The sequence below is a fragment of the Canis lupus genome, chromosome 9, assembly GCF_048164855.1.
Source record: "Canis lupus baileyi chromosome 9, mCanLup2.hap1, whole genome shotgun sequence".
Lineage (NCBI taxonomy): Eukaryota > Metazoa > Chordata > Mammalia > Carnivora > Canidae > Canis > Canis lupus.
In genome coordinates, this window is record NC_132846.1 from 13,049,501 (window position 1) to 13,065,279 (window position 15,779).

A 15,779-nucleotide genomic window follows, 5' to 3' on the forward strand; every position below is an offset into this window, starting at 1 on the left:
TCTCAGGAGCAAAACCTGCCTTTTCACTATATGAATATATATGTATGTATATGTATATGTATATGATCACATGAAGATTTTTAGGTGTTTCTAGAAGGATGTGTTTTTTTGTTGTGAAGGATTTGGGAGTGGCCTATTGGATATATTGGATATTAAATTGTGCCTTTGGTATAGAAAGATTTTCTGGAGATAAGAATCATGGTCTGAAACTTAAGAAATTAAAAACTTAAAATTGAAAAGAATATTATCCTAGTCTTTGTGCATTATGTCAATTTAATAAACCTGAAAAACTGTGATGGCTTTTCTAACATATCTATTAAATCTCAGGAATTATTAGTTTGACCAATAAAAAATTGCCAATATTTGACAGTCTTAGACTTAAAAATGGCGATTTTATGTGGGTCATTCTAATTGTTTAATGGACATAAACTCATCTTAATGAAAATTTAGCCTTAACCTCCAAAACAAGAGTAGCAAGAGTCAAATATTCTCATCAATTATGAGAGCTATCTTTGTTAAAAATATGATCATCAAAGGTCATTTCCTGTGAAGAAATCTGGTAGTATGTGTTACATCCTTTTTTTTCAATCCTTAGCTTTTTTGTTTGGTCTCTTAAAAGGAACTTACTCTTTCCGCCAAGTGCTACCTACAGTGTTTATCAGATCCGGTGACTGTGGGCATACATCCTCAATGGCTGAGGGTTGGTATTTAGCTGAGTTTGGGACGTCTTTGAGAAGGTTCATTCTATAGTAGCTTGTCAATGACCAAATACATGTTAGAATTTTAGGGTTACTTTATGTATGCTATCTCAGTGCTCTATTTTTTTCTAATTTCTAATTTTCTGATATCATTGTTCTAGTTTTTACCTAAGTTCAGTGCTTTAAGTTTTCTCCTAGATACTGCTTTAGCAGCAGCATAGGAGTTTTTATATACTGTGTATTATTTTTATTCATTTAAAGATGACTTCTAATTTACTTTTGATTTCTTCTTTGACTCATGGATTATTTAGAAGTGTATTAGTTATTTTCCACCTCTTTAGGGATTTTCCAGAGACCTTTTTGTTATTGTTTTCATCATTCTAACTTAATTTCACTGTAACCAAAGAGCATACTTCTTATGACTTGAATCTTTTAATTTATTGAGACTTGTTTTATGATTATTATGTATCTTGGTAAATACTCATAGGCATTTGCTGTTGTTTGATAGAGAATTCCAAAATGTCAGTTAGGTCAAATTGGTTTCTAGTGTTGTTAAAATATTCTCTATCTATAGTTACTTACTGATTTTATGTCTCTTTGTCCTATCAATTATTGAGAGAGGTGTATTGAAATGTCCAACTATGATTTTGAATTTGTCTAATTCTCCTTGCAGTTCTATTAGTTTTGGAAACTCTCTCATAACATACATTGACGTTTAGGGTTATAATGCCCCTTTAATGAGCTTATTATCCCTTTATCACTATGAAATGACTGTCTTTATCCCTGATAATGTTCTTTGCTTTGAAATTTACTTATTCTGATATTAATGTAGCCATTCCAGCTTTATTTTAAAGGCTTTTCTCTGTTAGGAAGTTTCTATCTAAGGTATTTACATAAAAATAAACTGTATAACTATTTTACTTATTAATACATTTAACTTATTAATTAAATGATAAGTAGAATTCATTAATAACTATTAGGTGTTTTTCTACAATTCCGTCTTCACAGTGCAGGGTTTCTATAGCCATCTTATCTCTACTGTTATGTGATTATCATTATATAGTAAGTAGCCTTCTTTCTATATACTGCATAATATTTATATATTTAACATGTAGCATGAAAGGGGCACTGGGCAGTCAGAATGGATGCTAGCAAACAGCAGGTGTGGCCTTACTGCTTGCATGCTGGCTAAATATCTGTCCTTGAATATATATCAACTGATGTCCCCTGAGTTAGGTATGGGATCCATTTTTCTGGTTATACATATTCTCTACCTTTTGTAGATATTTTTTTTTTTTTAAAGATTGTCTGGTTAGAGTCCCTAGAGCTATTCAATAATCAAGTTAACATGTATATCAACTTCTTAAGTCATGGCTTTTTTATGTTAAGGGAAAACTTCATAAGGGAACTTATTTTTAAACTTTTATTTTAGGTTTTGGCTGATGTTTCAGGCAGCAAATACTTATTCATTAGTTTGCTAGTTATTTATTGAGGTCCATCCCTCTCATATGTCACCCATTGGAAATTTGAGAATGAACACCATTTGCCCTGAAGAAGCTACTGTACTCAGGGAAGGAGGCCTGTTGTGGGTCTTTGCACACCTAGGATGAGATGTGGCAGTGTGTGGGTGGTATGTAAGAGGGCACTCACAGGATCTCTCAGGATGTTAAGAGCCCAAAATAAATTAATCCGCCCATTTCCCAAAGGGTAGCAACTATTTTGTAATGTATATCCTGTTTTATTCTTCCAGAGAAAGATTTTTACCATTTACTTTGTAACCAATGTATCTTCAATGATTAATTTTTTTTTTTTGTTCATGACTGGGGTTTTACTAGAGCTTTCATTTACCATACTCCATGTAGCATAGATTATCTCATGGTGTGCCATGTAGCATAGATTATCTCCATGTAGCATAGATTTACCATACTCCATGTAGCATAGATTATCTCATGGTGTGCCTTACATGCTCTTGGAATTCCATAAATATTTGTTAAATGAATATTTACCTCTGTGTATGGAAGATATAGGAAGAAATTGGAGTTGTCCTTCAGCCCTGTCCTGAGCTGGATATCACCCAAAGTAAGTGACTATTACCAGAAGACACTCCATGGCAGGCATTGGGGGAAGTTAAGGCATCCTCAGGGAACAGGAATGGGCCATGGTGATATGCTTATAGGACTGAAACCAGAGCAACAAAATAATTTTGTTCATAGAGCCTTCTGTGTACTGAGAACAGAGTGCATCTTACGTCATCTCATGCCTTCAGTGGGATTTACGCATGCCTTTGTTCCTTTCCCTACAATGTAGCCTCAGCAGCTTGGCCCCAGGAATAAATTACCTTCAGTTGCCAGCTAGGCCAGAGCAGCTTCAAGGGATGGCATATAGAGAGGTTAGGCTGGTTTGGTTGTACTACTGGTAAGGACATTTAGAGGATTTGAACTACCAACTCAGTAATAGTTGGTAAATAGTTCTACATATTTCCTCCCCTTTTCTTTTTCTTGTCAAAACATTTTAGAAACTCTTTGGTAAACCCAGTTTAAAAATAAGGGAAATTTCTAGAACTAGGTGATGGGTACATGAGTGTTCATTTTATTATTATTCTTTATACTTTACATACAAATTATATGTTCTGTGTATTAGAACTTTTCTCATGATAGAAAACACACAGGATATGAAAAAAAAATCTTTCAAACATGATGTTAAGTGAGGGGTGCCTGGGTGGCTCAGTCAGTTTAAGCATCTGCCTTCAGCTCAGGTCAGGATCAGAGCATCCTGGGTTGGAGCCCTGCATCCAGCTCCCTGCTCAGCGGGGAGTCTGCTCCTCCCTTTCCCTATTCTCTCTCTCTCTCTCTCTCTCTCCCCACTCTCAAATAAATAAATAAAATCTTTAAAAAACAAAAAACAAGATTAAGTGAAAGAAACAAAAGAATACATACTGTATGATTTCATTTATATAAAGATCAGAAATAAGGAAAACAACTATTTTATGTAAGTCTGCATACAAACTAGCTAAAACGATAACAAAGAAACAAGAAGTGATTACCATAAAGTAATAGGCTTGATCACCTCTAGGCAAAAGGGCATATGGAGAATGCTTTTGCTGTCAGCAATGTTCAGTTTCTTCAGCACAATGGTGGTTACATATATGTTCACTTTATGATTATTTGTTGATGTGCATTTAGGCCTTATAAACTATTATCTATGCAAATCATATTTCACCACATAAAAATAAAATTTAATGTAAAAAAAGGAGAGAAAAAAAGAAGGAATTTTCATTCTTATTCATTCATTTAGGACTATCATTTTTTATACATTTAGGAAAGCTGCTCCTTGCTTTAGATTTTAACTGCTGTTGATTTTGGGCTTATGTCAGTAGGTCTCTATGTATTATAATTTGACCTGTTCAGAAGATGAATGTGATTGATAATACATAGCCTTGATATTGATGCTTAGAATAGAACTTTGATAACATTTTTTGATACAGTAGTAGTAATATTAAATAAATATCACTACTAATAATGATATTTGGGATATTATATAAATTTACTATCAGATTATTATATATTTGATATTATTACATATTTATTGTCAAACTGAATATGATGAGTATTGCCCATTTGACATTCTTAATTTTTTGAAGCATTAATCACTTAAAAGGAGAGACAAAGACCGGCACAATGTTCATTTGTTACATGGTTTTTAACTTTAAAAATCTGACAGTTATAGTTGATAACTCCTTACTTATACCAAATACCCGTTATTGAAAGTAGAACTTGTTGAGGAAGTACATATGTGTCTGATGAAAATTAAAGCTTTTCAATAAGATTCTGTGTTTGTATGAACTGAAACAATGTATCTGTATTTAGCTATTATCTATAAAAGTTTAACTGTAATTGATATATCCAAGAAATACCTGAGACTTAGATTCTTGTTTCTTTAGTATCTTTGTGTTTGACCCACTTAGATTAGGTCTTTACTTACAAGAAAAAAGAGATGGGAAGAGGTATGGAAAACTCACTAACATGTTTCATCAGCCTGAACCGTGGACTTATCAACAGGAAACAGGAAATATAAACAGATTATTCTTAGCAATGATCATGCTTGCAAAAACCTGAGCAATTTTCTGTGGAGAAGTTAGCACCCCCACATATCCCATGACTTGATAATTTGACAGATTGCTGCCCAGTATTCACTTGATAAGATTATTAATGGATATTTTGTGAAAATGAATACTGCTAAATGTTTGAAGGATTCTTACTACAAGGAAAGAGGGGAAATATAATATTCAACAAGTTACCATTTCCTATGCTCTAATCCTCTGGGATACTGCACATCCATCTACTAAGTTCCTAGTTGGAAGGAGGACATCCACCCCATCCAGGTTGCACAGGTGCCAGTGGTTAAATTGCATCCATCCAGTGCGTTTACCCATGATTGGTAAGTTGTGGTTTGAGTGCCATTGCTAGCTAGAATGATAAAGATTTGGATGGGAGAATAGAACTTAACAGTGCTAATCAGTACCTATGGGAGAAAGCTCCAACGTTTAACCTTTTTTCTACCAGTTTTGCCAAATGTTTCTGGAATTTAAAGGTATGATGGGCATAGCTACCAACATGTCATAAGATACTCCTCCTTCACCCTGTTTATCCATGGTATGGACAAATCTCTTTTTCCTTTATCTCAACTGGGCAGGTATGCACACAGGGAACACTTGGGTGGACTCCCAAAGAAGCAAAGTTGAGCCTTGCAGTTTCTCCTTGCAGGTGCATTCTGATGACTCAGAACTGTAGCAGAGCAGTTCTGCTCTGTGCAGTCATTTAAAGATCAAGGTTCCTTACATCTTGGGTGGTGTTGTCTGATAAATTATAATATGAACTGTGAATGTGAATCATATGTGATTTCAAACTTTCTAGTAGCTGTATCAAAAAAAGTAGAAATGGACAGGTAAAATAAATTTTAATAATACATTTTATGTAATCAATTTGTTGAAAATAGTATCTTTTCAACATGGAATCAACATAAAATTATTAAAGAGTTATTTTAAAGTCTTCCTTTATATTAAGTCTTCAAACTCTAGCGAGTGTTTTACACTTATAGTACATCTCTCAATTTGGAGTAGTTACATTTCAGGTGCTATCATAGTGAACAGTACAGATCTAGAGGCTCTGCTATTTTCTAGGTCCTCAGATTCCTCTACTGGATCTTTTGAATTCAGCCAGCAGATATGGAAGAGAGTGCATAGAGGATCCTCAAAGAGATTTTGGGATATAAGCAATGAAATCTTTTTTTTTTTTTTAAGGTTTTATTTTATTACTTATTCATGAAAGACACAGAGAGAGGGGGAGAGGCAGAGACACAGGCAGAGGGAGAAGCAGGCTCCATGCAGGAGCCTGATGCGGGACTGGAGCCTGATGCGGGACTCCAGGATCATGCCCTGGGCCGAAAGCAGGCACTAAACCCCTGAGCCACCCAGGTATCTCTAAGCAGTGAAATCTATACCTTCTACCCAACTTCCATTGGCCTGTACTCAGTCATGTGACCCCACCTAGACTGCATGAGGCACCCCCAGGTTCAGGCATGTGCCCAGGGGCAAAAGGAAATGGGTTTGTTGAGCGTGGGACTGAATCTGCACCACAGCAGATAAGATATTATTAACCACACTTTGCCGTGCAGGAAATTGATGCCCAGACAGATTAAATGCTGGGTGAGTTTTTTTTTTTTTTTTTTTTAATTTTTATTTTATTTATTTATTTTTTTTTATTTTTTTTTGTTTTGTTTTCTTTTTTTTTTTTTTATTGGTGTTCAATTTATTAACATACAGAATAATACCCAGTGCCCGTCACCCATTCACTCCCACCCCCCGCCCTCCTCCCCTTCTACCACCCCTAGTTCGTTTCCCAGAGTTAGCAGTCTTTACGCACTGTCTCCCTTTCTGATATTTCCCACACATTTCTTCTCCCTTCCCTTATTTTCCCTTTCACTATTATTTATATTCCCCAAATGAATGAGAACATATAATGTTTGTCCTTCTCCGACTGACTTACTTCACTCAGCATAATACCCTCCAGTTCCATCCACGTTGAAGCAAATGGTGGGTATTTGTCTAAATGCTGGGTGAGTTAAGGGGAAAACATAAGTAGAATGCAGACCTACCCTCCCTAGAGTAATGTTTCTTCCATCAGACTGCCCTGCCTCTTCCCCTATATTTGTTTCCCAGCCTCTTTTTTTGTTGTCGTTCCTTTGTTTTATTTGTATTGTTTCAAGTTTTTAAGTTTTTGTTTAAATTCTAGTTAACATATAGTATAATATTGGTTTCAAGAGTAGAATTCAGTGATTCATCACATATATAACACCCAGTGCTCATCACAAGTGCCCTCCTAATGCCCATCACCCATTTAGCCCATCCCCCATGCATCTCCCCTCCAGCAACCCTCAGTTTGCTTTCTATAGTTAAGAGTCTCTTAAGGTTTGCCTCCCTCTTTTTTTCTTTTTTCCTTCCCCTGTGTTTCTCAGCCTCCCATTTAATTCTGCCCATGTAAATACAGTTTTTGGAGAAAGCCTGATGGTTGTAATATTTTATCTCATTGGCTCTCCTAGGCTGCTCTATGACTTGATGACAGTATCCTATTACTCCTGTTTTAGAAAATGACAGGCAGTCCAGTATAATGAAACAAATATGCCTTATTACTGAATGGTTCAAATAATAGTACTATTCTGAGCACTGCATTATCATTTTGAGTGGGCCTTTTCCTTCCATGTACTGAAGGTCCTCATTCAAAGCAAAGGATTATTAAGGTCCTCATCAAGCCATTTCAATCAATGTATAAATTGCATTTTATGTTATAATGAGCAGTCTGCTCAATTGAAGTTTTCAGCTTTTTAAAAAGTGCTTAGAAGAATAGTAACAGAAGTGCTCTTAATGGTGAAATTATTGAAGTACTTGGATAAGCTGCTTTATTTTTTAGATGGAGAAATAAGATAATATTCCTCAAAGCAGACTAATGATAAAGAGTGATGGTTCTCCATGGACTACTGATTATAACATGATTATAAGTGTCTATCAAGGGCAAGTTTTATTGAAGATGATATCATTAGACCACTACCCTTTAGCTTTAAACTACCCATAGCAAACTGTTTTAGAGTTTTTGTTGTCTTAAATTTTTGAGTATTTTCAATACATTCACAGAGTTCAAAAATTTAAAAATATTATAAGATAGACAATGCAAGGTCCCCATTCCATCCTCTAATGCAGATGGTTAGTCCTTCTGCCTAGCTTCTCCCTAGGTTTTTGGAATGATCTTTCCAGAGTTTGTATGCACATTTATAATGAAACATGAATATATATTCTTATTTTCTTTTTATGTTATCCTATACACATTATCTCACATCTTGTTTTTTAAACTTACTATGTCAGAATATGGAAGCTTTTAATCATCATCATTCTTTCTTATAACTGTGTAGTATTCTACTGAGTGAGTTTGCCATAATTTACTTAACTAGTCCCCTACTGATGGACATTTAGTCCATTTCCAGTCTTTGGATATTGCAAATTGTATTGCAGTAGGGAGGCTTGAACATAAGTCATTCCACAAAAAGTGCAAATGTATTTGAACCATAAATTCTCAGAAATACGATTGTAAGACAATGTGTATATATATTTGGAATTTGATAGAAATGGTCAAATTTCTCTCCCAGTAGTTGTACTCATTTACTTTCCAGCCAGGAATACATAAGAATGCCTATTTCTTACACTTTTGCCAATAGTTTTTGTTATCAAATTTTTGAATTTTATCTTGTAGCTGAGAAATGATATTTTGGTATTGTTTAAGTTTATATTTCTCTTACCATGAGAAAGATTGAGCAGCTTTTCACACATTTAAAGACTGTTTTTATTACTTTTTCTGTGAACTGTGTTCATTTCCATTGCCTATTTTTTACTTGTATTGTTGGTCTTTTCTTTATTGATTTGTAGGAGCTCTGTATTGAGTAGGGGAATAAGCCCTGAGATATGCACAACATATATATATATATATATATATATTTGTTATTTGTCTTTTGACTTTGCTTAAGGTATATTTCTTCATCATTATGCAGAAGTTTTCCTTTTCTAATGTGGTCAAGTTTACCTTTCTTTTAATGACTGGATTTGAATCCAAAAGATCTTTCCTACTCTAAGCTTATAAATCATTTACCTATTTTTCTTAGTAATTTTTACACTTTCATTTCTTATATTTAGATCTTTGATCTATTTGTAATTTTTCTAGGTACACAGTGCTTTTAACTTAGTTATTTTCCCCAAATATTTATCTAGTTATTATTTTTTTTCCCAGTGATTTGAAGTAACTCCTTTATCACATGCTCAGATACACCTGTGTATTTGAGCCTGTTTCTGGACTCATTCTTTCTAATTGTCTGTCCGCATTTATGTGCCAGTTTTAATTACTGAGACTTTCTACTATAATATTTGTTAGACTAGTCTGTTTTCATTGCTCATTTTGTTGCTGTTATTGTTGTTGTTGTTTTCTCTGGCTGTTCTTTGTCCATTTATAGATTAGAATTAGATTCCCATCCCCTTTCTTCAACCCCTTTCCCCAATAAAAACTTGCTATTTGTATTAGAATTGCATTACATTTGTAAAAATAACTTAGGGAAAGTTGCTATTTTAGTGGCATGGGGTCTTCCTATTCAAGAACATGCTTTGCTATCACATTTGTTCATTTTTTAGAAAACATTTTCAGTATATTTTAAAGTTTTCTTCCTTTAGATCTCCCACATTTCTCTTAGGTTTATTCCAAGGTACTTTATCTTTGTTGTTGCTATATCGTTAATGGAATCTTCAGTTAAAGCTCCCAAGAGCTTATTTTTTGTACATATGATAAGTATTGACTTCTAGGTATTAATTTTACTCTACTATCTGATTAAATTTTCTTTAAAGTTTTCAAGCATATGGAAAACTTTGACTAGTGGTAGGCTTACCTTTTCCTTCCCAATAATTATTCTTTGGTGCAGTTGTTAGTCACTGAGTTACTTTGTGGCAACTAACAACTTCTAGATTATCCTGGCCTATAACAACAAGATATATTTGTTGCTCACATTGTATGACTATCACAGGCGATCCCTTGGTGCTCTGCTCAGTGTCTGTCATCTGGGACCAGGCTGAAGGAGAATCTCCATCTGGGAGATGCTAGTCTCTTGAAACTAAGAAGGCAAGAGTGATGACAGAACCACTCCATAGCTCTTAAAATTCCAGCTGCTTTATTCTGGCTTATGTTTCATTGGCCAGAGCAAGTCATATGGCTAAGCCTGGTATCAGTGGGATGAGGAAGTGTAATCTTTTAAAAGAGAGGAGCATTGGTTATTAGAGATCAATATCACGATCTACTATAAGCTCTAGTTAATTTTTCCAGAAAAGCAGCAAAATTTGAAAAACAGAGTCATAGCTTACAGTCTGCTATCCCCAATACTTAATTGTATAGACTTATATATTTGTTATTGCTCTATCAATTAACTCTTGCTGAATAATAAGCCAGTCCACAATTCAGTGACATATAGTAGTAAGCATTTATTTGTCTCACATGCCTGTTGATTGACTGGTGATGGCCTAAGCAGGCTGAGACTAGGTTGAAGCAAGTGAGGACTTGACAGGAACAAATTTAAGAGGGTGACAAAAAATTTGGTAATCAAAGCCAATAATATATTAATGTAGTATTTTTTTTAAAATTGTATGTATTTGAGAGAGAGTGAGAGCAAGTGAGTGAGTGAGAGAGAGAGCATGAGCCATGGGGACGGACAGAGGGTGAGGGAGAAACAGACACCCCGCTGAGCATGGAGCCTCATGTGGGGCTTGATTCCAGGACCCTGAGATCATGACCTGAGCCAAAGACAGACATTTAACCGACTGAGCCAAGAGGGTGCCCTTTAATGTGATATTCTTAAAAACTAAAATTAAAACAGACAAATCCATGATGAACAAAATTTTAAATTTTAAATAAAGACAGAATCAATAACAGTGCTGTGTCAAACCATATTGGAGACTGAGGCAAAAAGAAAAATCAATAATATTGATTCTGTCTTTATGAATGGTTATTGAAAAAGTATATTTATTGAGTCTTATGTATAAGGCATTATGTTATATGCATAACGTATATGTATATCTTGTTTATGAGATGTATAAATATTAATTTTCCATTAATCAGTCATATTCTATTTGTAGCAAATATACTCCTTTTCATAATCAGAGTCCAGTAATATACACAGTAGTTTAAAAATTCACTTTTGAAATCTTCAGAGTATTCCTCATATTCCTTTGAAAATCCTCAGTTGTGCCTTAATTTCTAGCCATTAAATAGGAAAAATCATCTTTGAAAACAGGCAAATATTATTCAGGACCAAGTATTTGGGAAGTAAGCAGGGTTATTGAACTGAGTATTAATCTTTGGCCAAAAATAAGAAATAAATGTGAAGATATAATATTCATTTTATTATGCAACTTGATAACTTGACTTACAGGCAGTTCCTAAAGTGGAATTCTAGAAAGTTCTTTTTAAACTTTATTGTTGAAAAAGGTAGACAACTCCACAGAGTGACAACTTTGAGAGAAAACATTTCTTTTGAATGTATAAAGTCTAGAGTTAATGTAGCTCTTCTTCCATGTCAGTGAATTGAAGAAATGTCCTAAGTCCTGGTGAACAGAAGGGATTATAACTGTTAGAAACTTATTGGAACCATCCTAAGAATATTGAATCAGCTCTGTAGAGTGCAAAACAGAAGTCATAGTTCTATTTTTTCTGTCCTGGTGTAGAAATTGAAAATATTTACATATACATAACATATCAGGGACTGATAACATACAAAGACAGTGGTAAATGTTTCACCATGGAGAGATAGGCCCTTATCACTTCTACATAATGTGCATCCTTCCTTGTTGAATCTCAGTCATGCCATGTCTATAAATCTGGCCTTGATTTTGTGAGCATATGTAAGTATCTAGACACATGTTGACTTGCTGGCCAGTAGGCAAGGATGCTTCATTCATACATGAGTAAATTTATGAAAATACCAATTACTCAGCCCGATTCAGAAATACATACATTCAAACCTAAACCCGTGTGTCAATATATAACAAGTAATAGTTTTATGGCATTTGCAACTGTTCTTCATATGTAGATTTCGCCGTAGTTATTTCACTTTAAAGAAATTCCCCATCTCTTTTTCTGTGTGTGCATATATAATCTCTCTCTCTCTCTCTCTCTCTCTCTCTCACACACACACACACACACACACACACACACTTCTTAGGAAGACCTTAAGAAAAATTTTTTAAAAATTCAGTCACATGACTAAAAAGCAGTGCTTCTCCTGAGTTGGAGAATAGGAAGAGATACTGGGGGCTAGCATAAGGTAAATTCACTGTATGAGAGGATTTTTGTTTGTTTGTTGGCAAAGTTAAGTAAAATTCTTAGTCATCTTCATTCTGGCTTGGTCAGTTTTGTCTATCGATTCAATAATTGCTTGTTATTTGTCATCAGTATCAGTCAATTAGGGGATAATAGCGTGACAAACTTTGGGCATTTGTAGAATTACTTATAGCAAAGTAACCAGATGTTCAAAAATTTGTAGTCTTGTAGGAATACTAAAATAAGTAAAGCATAGTGCTTCCTCTCAAAGGCCTTAACATCCAGTGCCTCAAACTATTAAGCAATGTTGGGGGTACCTGGGTTGCTTGGTCAGGTTAGGTGTCTCCCTTCAGCTCGGGTCATATTCCCAGGGTCCTGGGATCAAGCCCCACATCAGGCTCCCTGCTCAGTGGGGAGCTTGCTTCTCCCTCTGCCTCTGCCTCTGCCTCTGCCTCTGCCTCTGCCTCTCCCTCTTCTCCACTCACTCTGCTTGTTTTCTCTCTCTCTGTGTCAAATAAATAGAATAAGAAAGGGTTAAAGAAAATATCAAGATGCAATGCCTGGATGGTTGTGCTTATTAAGTGGTGTCTTCCAGTATCAGAATGTAATTGGCTGGCTCAGCACGTTGTAGTATTTTTTCCATTTTTCCCTTCTTTTCCTTCCTACACATGCAGCAAGCTATTTCACTCAGCTGTGAAATATGTACCATTGCAAGGCAATGTATAATTAAGTGCTGGAATGAGTGGGGCAGGCAAATGCCATTGGAGATCAGAGGACAAATAATTCAGCTTGGCTTGTGAAAGGCATTGTAGAGAAGGAAGTACTTGAACAGGGTCTTGAAAAAGATTTGATCACATACAGAGGCAGGACAGAAGGACAGTTTAGGCAACGGTAATGCTATGAGCAAAAGACAAGAGCCAGAATGAGTCAGGCTTATTTCAGGGAGTGTCTGAAACTGTCTCCTCTGACTCTGGATAGGGGATGAAACTGGCAAGGACGACTGGGAGCTTGCTGGTGTGGCCTGAAGGAGCAGGCCATGGCTTGCAGGCCAGGGATCTGAGCTCTGCCACTAGCTAGCCACGTGTGCTTGGCAAGTCACTGAACCTTCGAAGCTTCAGTTACCTCAGATGTGAAATGATGATTCAGACCGAAAAATCTCTAAGGCAACCTCCTATTTGAAAGTAACCTGGGATTCTTTTATGGTGGTCCTTGATAAACAAGAATAAAGACTTTTGGGGGGGCTCCTGGGTGGCACAGTTGGTTGAGTGTCTGACTCTTGGTTTTAGCTTAGATCGTGATCTTGGCGTCATGAGATCAAGTCTCACATTGGGCTCTGTGCTCAGCACAGAACGGAGTCTTCTTGAGACTCTCTCCCGCCCCCATCCTCTCTCTTTAAAATAAATAAATGAATCTTTAAAAAAAAAAAAAAAAGACTTTTGAATTTATCCCAACATTGCAGAGCCTTTAAGTTTTTTTTGTTTTTTTTGTTTTTTTTTAAAGGGAATCATGTAACAAAAGGGGAAATTTATCACATACTTAAAGGGGCATTTATTGATATTAAGCTCATAAGGGGTGATTGTCTTGGGAAAGGCAGTTGACATATTGGAGGAAGGAATCCAGCTCAGAGACTATGCTAGTAGTTTAGACAGGAGCAGGGCAGTTGAAATAGGAATCAAAAGAAGGGGAAAGGCAAGAGACATTATTCATTCATTCTTTATTGGTAATAAAAAAGTTGTACTAGTTTCTGGGGATCCAGTGAGAAGTAATACAGAAGTAATACAGTAATACAATGTTTGTTAACATTGTAACAAAAGGAAAAACCAGCAGAATTTGGTAATCGGACAGTAGGGTATTTGTGCCTTGAAGAGAATGATGTTTATTCCAAGGCTAAATATCCAACTATGGAGGATCAGTTTAAAAAACATTGTATTTTTTTCTAACTGTATTTTCATAAAATGGAATACTATGCAGCTATAGAGAATTATGAAACATTTGTTGATATGAAAGGATATTAATGATATGCCACTGAGTGAAAAACAACACAAATATAGAATAGAAAATAGAAAGTTATCTACCACTTTATATAAAGAGTAGGATTACTGGTGATTTCTTTAATTACCATTCATTCAGTGATTTCTTGAGGGCCTACAGACATGGTGTGTGATTAATTTTTTTGTCTGTTCTAAGAGATCAGGATGCATTCAGGGGGGGTATGGCCGTAGATGACTGTGGTTAATTTTTTTGTCTTTTCTAATTTTTTTGCAATGAATTACTCATATTATCTCTGTTGAAAACTAATTTCTAGGGACACTGGGTGGCTCAGCAGTTGAGCATCTACCTTTGGCTTGGGGCATGATCCTGGGGTCCTGGATTGAGTCCCACATCGGGCTCCTGCTTCTTCCTCTGCCTACGTCTCTGTCTCTCATGAATAAATAACATCTTTAAAAAAAAAAAAGAAAACTAATTTCTAAGTAGAGTTTAAAAAATTCTTCCATTGGCCATTTGCCTGGTGCATGAGTGTATTTTTATGAGTCCTCCTTGGCTATACAAGTGAAGTGAAGGTTGCATTGTTAAAATTGACACTGTCCTCCCCATGTTTCCTCCAGGTGTTTACCCAAGAGGGGAGGTGGTTCCAGGACACCAGCCTCCTGCTTAGGGTAGATCAGGGCACTGCTTGCCCTTTGGCAGCCAGAGTGATCAGAACTCCCAGGCGCAGTCTGGCTCCAAGGCAAATGGAGTCCCGCTTATGAGACTTGCAACTCTGCTGGCTTTTTATAGTCCTTCTGAGGGCTGGTCATTCCAGCCTGGTGTCAGTTTTCATTTGCTGAATGTTACTCGACACTCCTTTATTCCAGGTGAAGTTGCCTCTCCCGGAAATCTCTGTCATTCCATAAACACTGGCAACTGCCCCGCAGTGCAGCTGACCTCCCACAGTTTTGAAAAACAAAATGTATTCTGGCTACATTTAAAGGAAGTTTTGGGGTGAGTTCGTGAGTGAGGATTTGGCTGTAAGATCTTTGTGGGCAGAGCACCTAAAGGGGGATCTGGAGCTGGTTATCACTTAGGGTCCAGGGGCCTTCGATAAAAACCTTTGTGTTATTTTTTCCCTTCCTCCAAACACCTCTTCTCCCATGATTACTACTAACCGTATCTTTCTGCTAGAACGTGCTCATCGCTGCCTCCTATTTTTAAAAGGCAAGTTCTTTGTGTATATGCTGAAGAACAAACAAGCCAGCAAAAAGCCACCAAATTATTATTTTTTGAAATAGTATTTCATGGTCCTTATAATAAACTGTAATATATAAGTAAACATGGGGCTATATATATGAAGAAAAAATTGCCTGCAGACCTATTCCCCAGAGATGTTTTGGTGTATTTTTTGTGCACTTATTTTACTTTCTACTCACATAGTGGTTTGCAGCCTTTGTTCTACCACTTTTGTAGTCTATTTATAGATCTTAAGCTGTGTCTATTCCAATATTTTCCATTAAATAGGCCTATTCTTTCTATAGCAACTGAATGCTATTATAATTAGGTACTTAACTGCTTTTTCAATGTCAAGATGGCCTCTAGGCCCTGAACATATGTTTGTCCATTTCAGAGAAGCATCCACTTATTTTTTCATGTCAGTTCTGGCTGAGGGAAACCACTGGAGTCAAGCTAGCCAATCAAGTCCTCATTCTTT

At 36.0% G+C, this 15,779-nt stretch overlaps 1 protein-coding gene across 11 annotated transcripts in view; it reads left to right on the forward strand.

The window, feature by feature from the left end:
* Window positions 1-15,779, forward strand: part of AKAP6 (A-kinase anchoring protein 6) — a 568,763-nt gene that overhangs the window by 258,223 nt on the left and 294,761 nt on the right. The window lies entirely within an intron of this gene.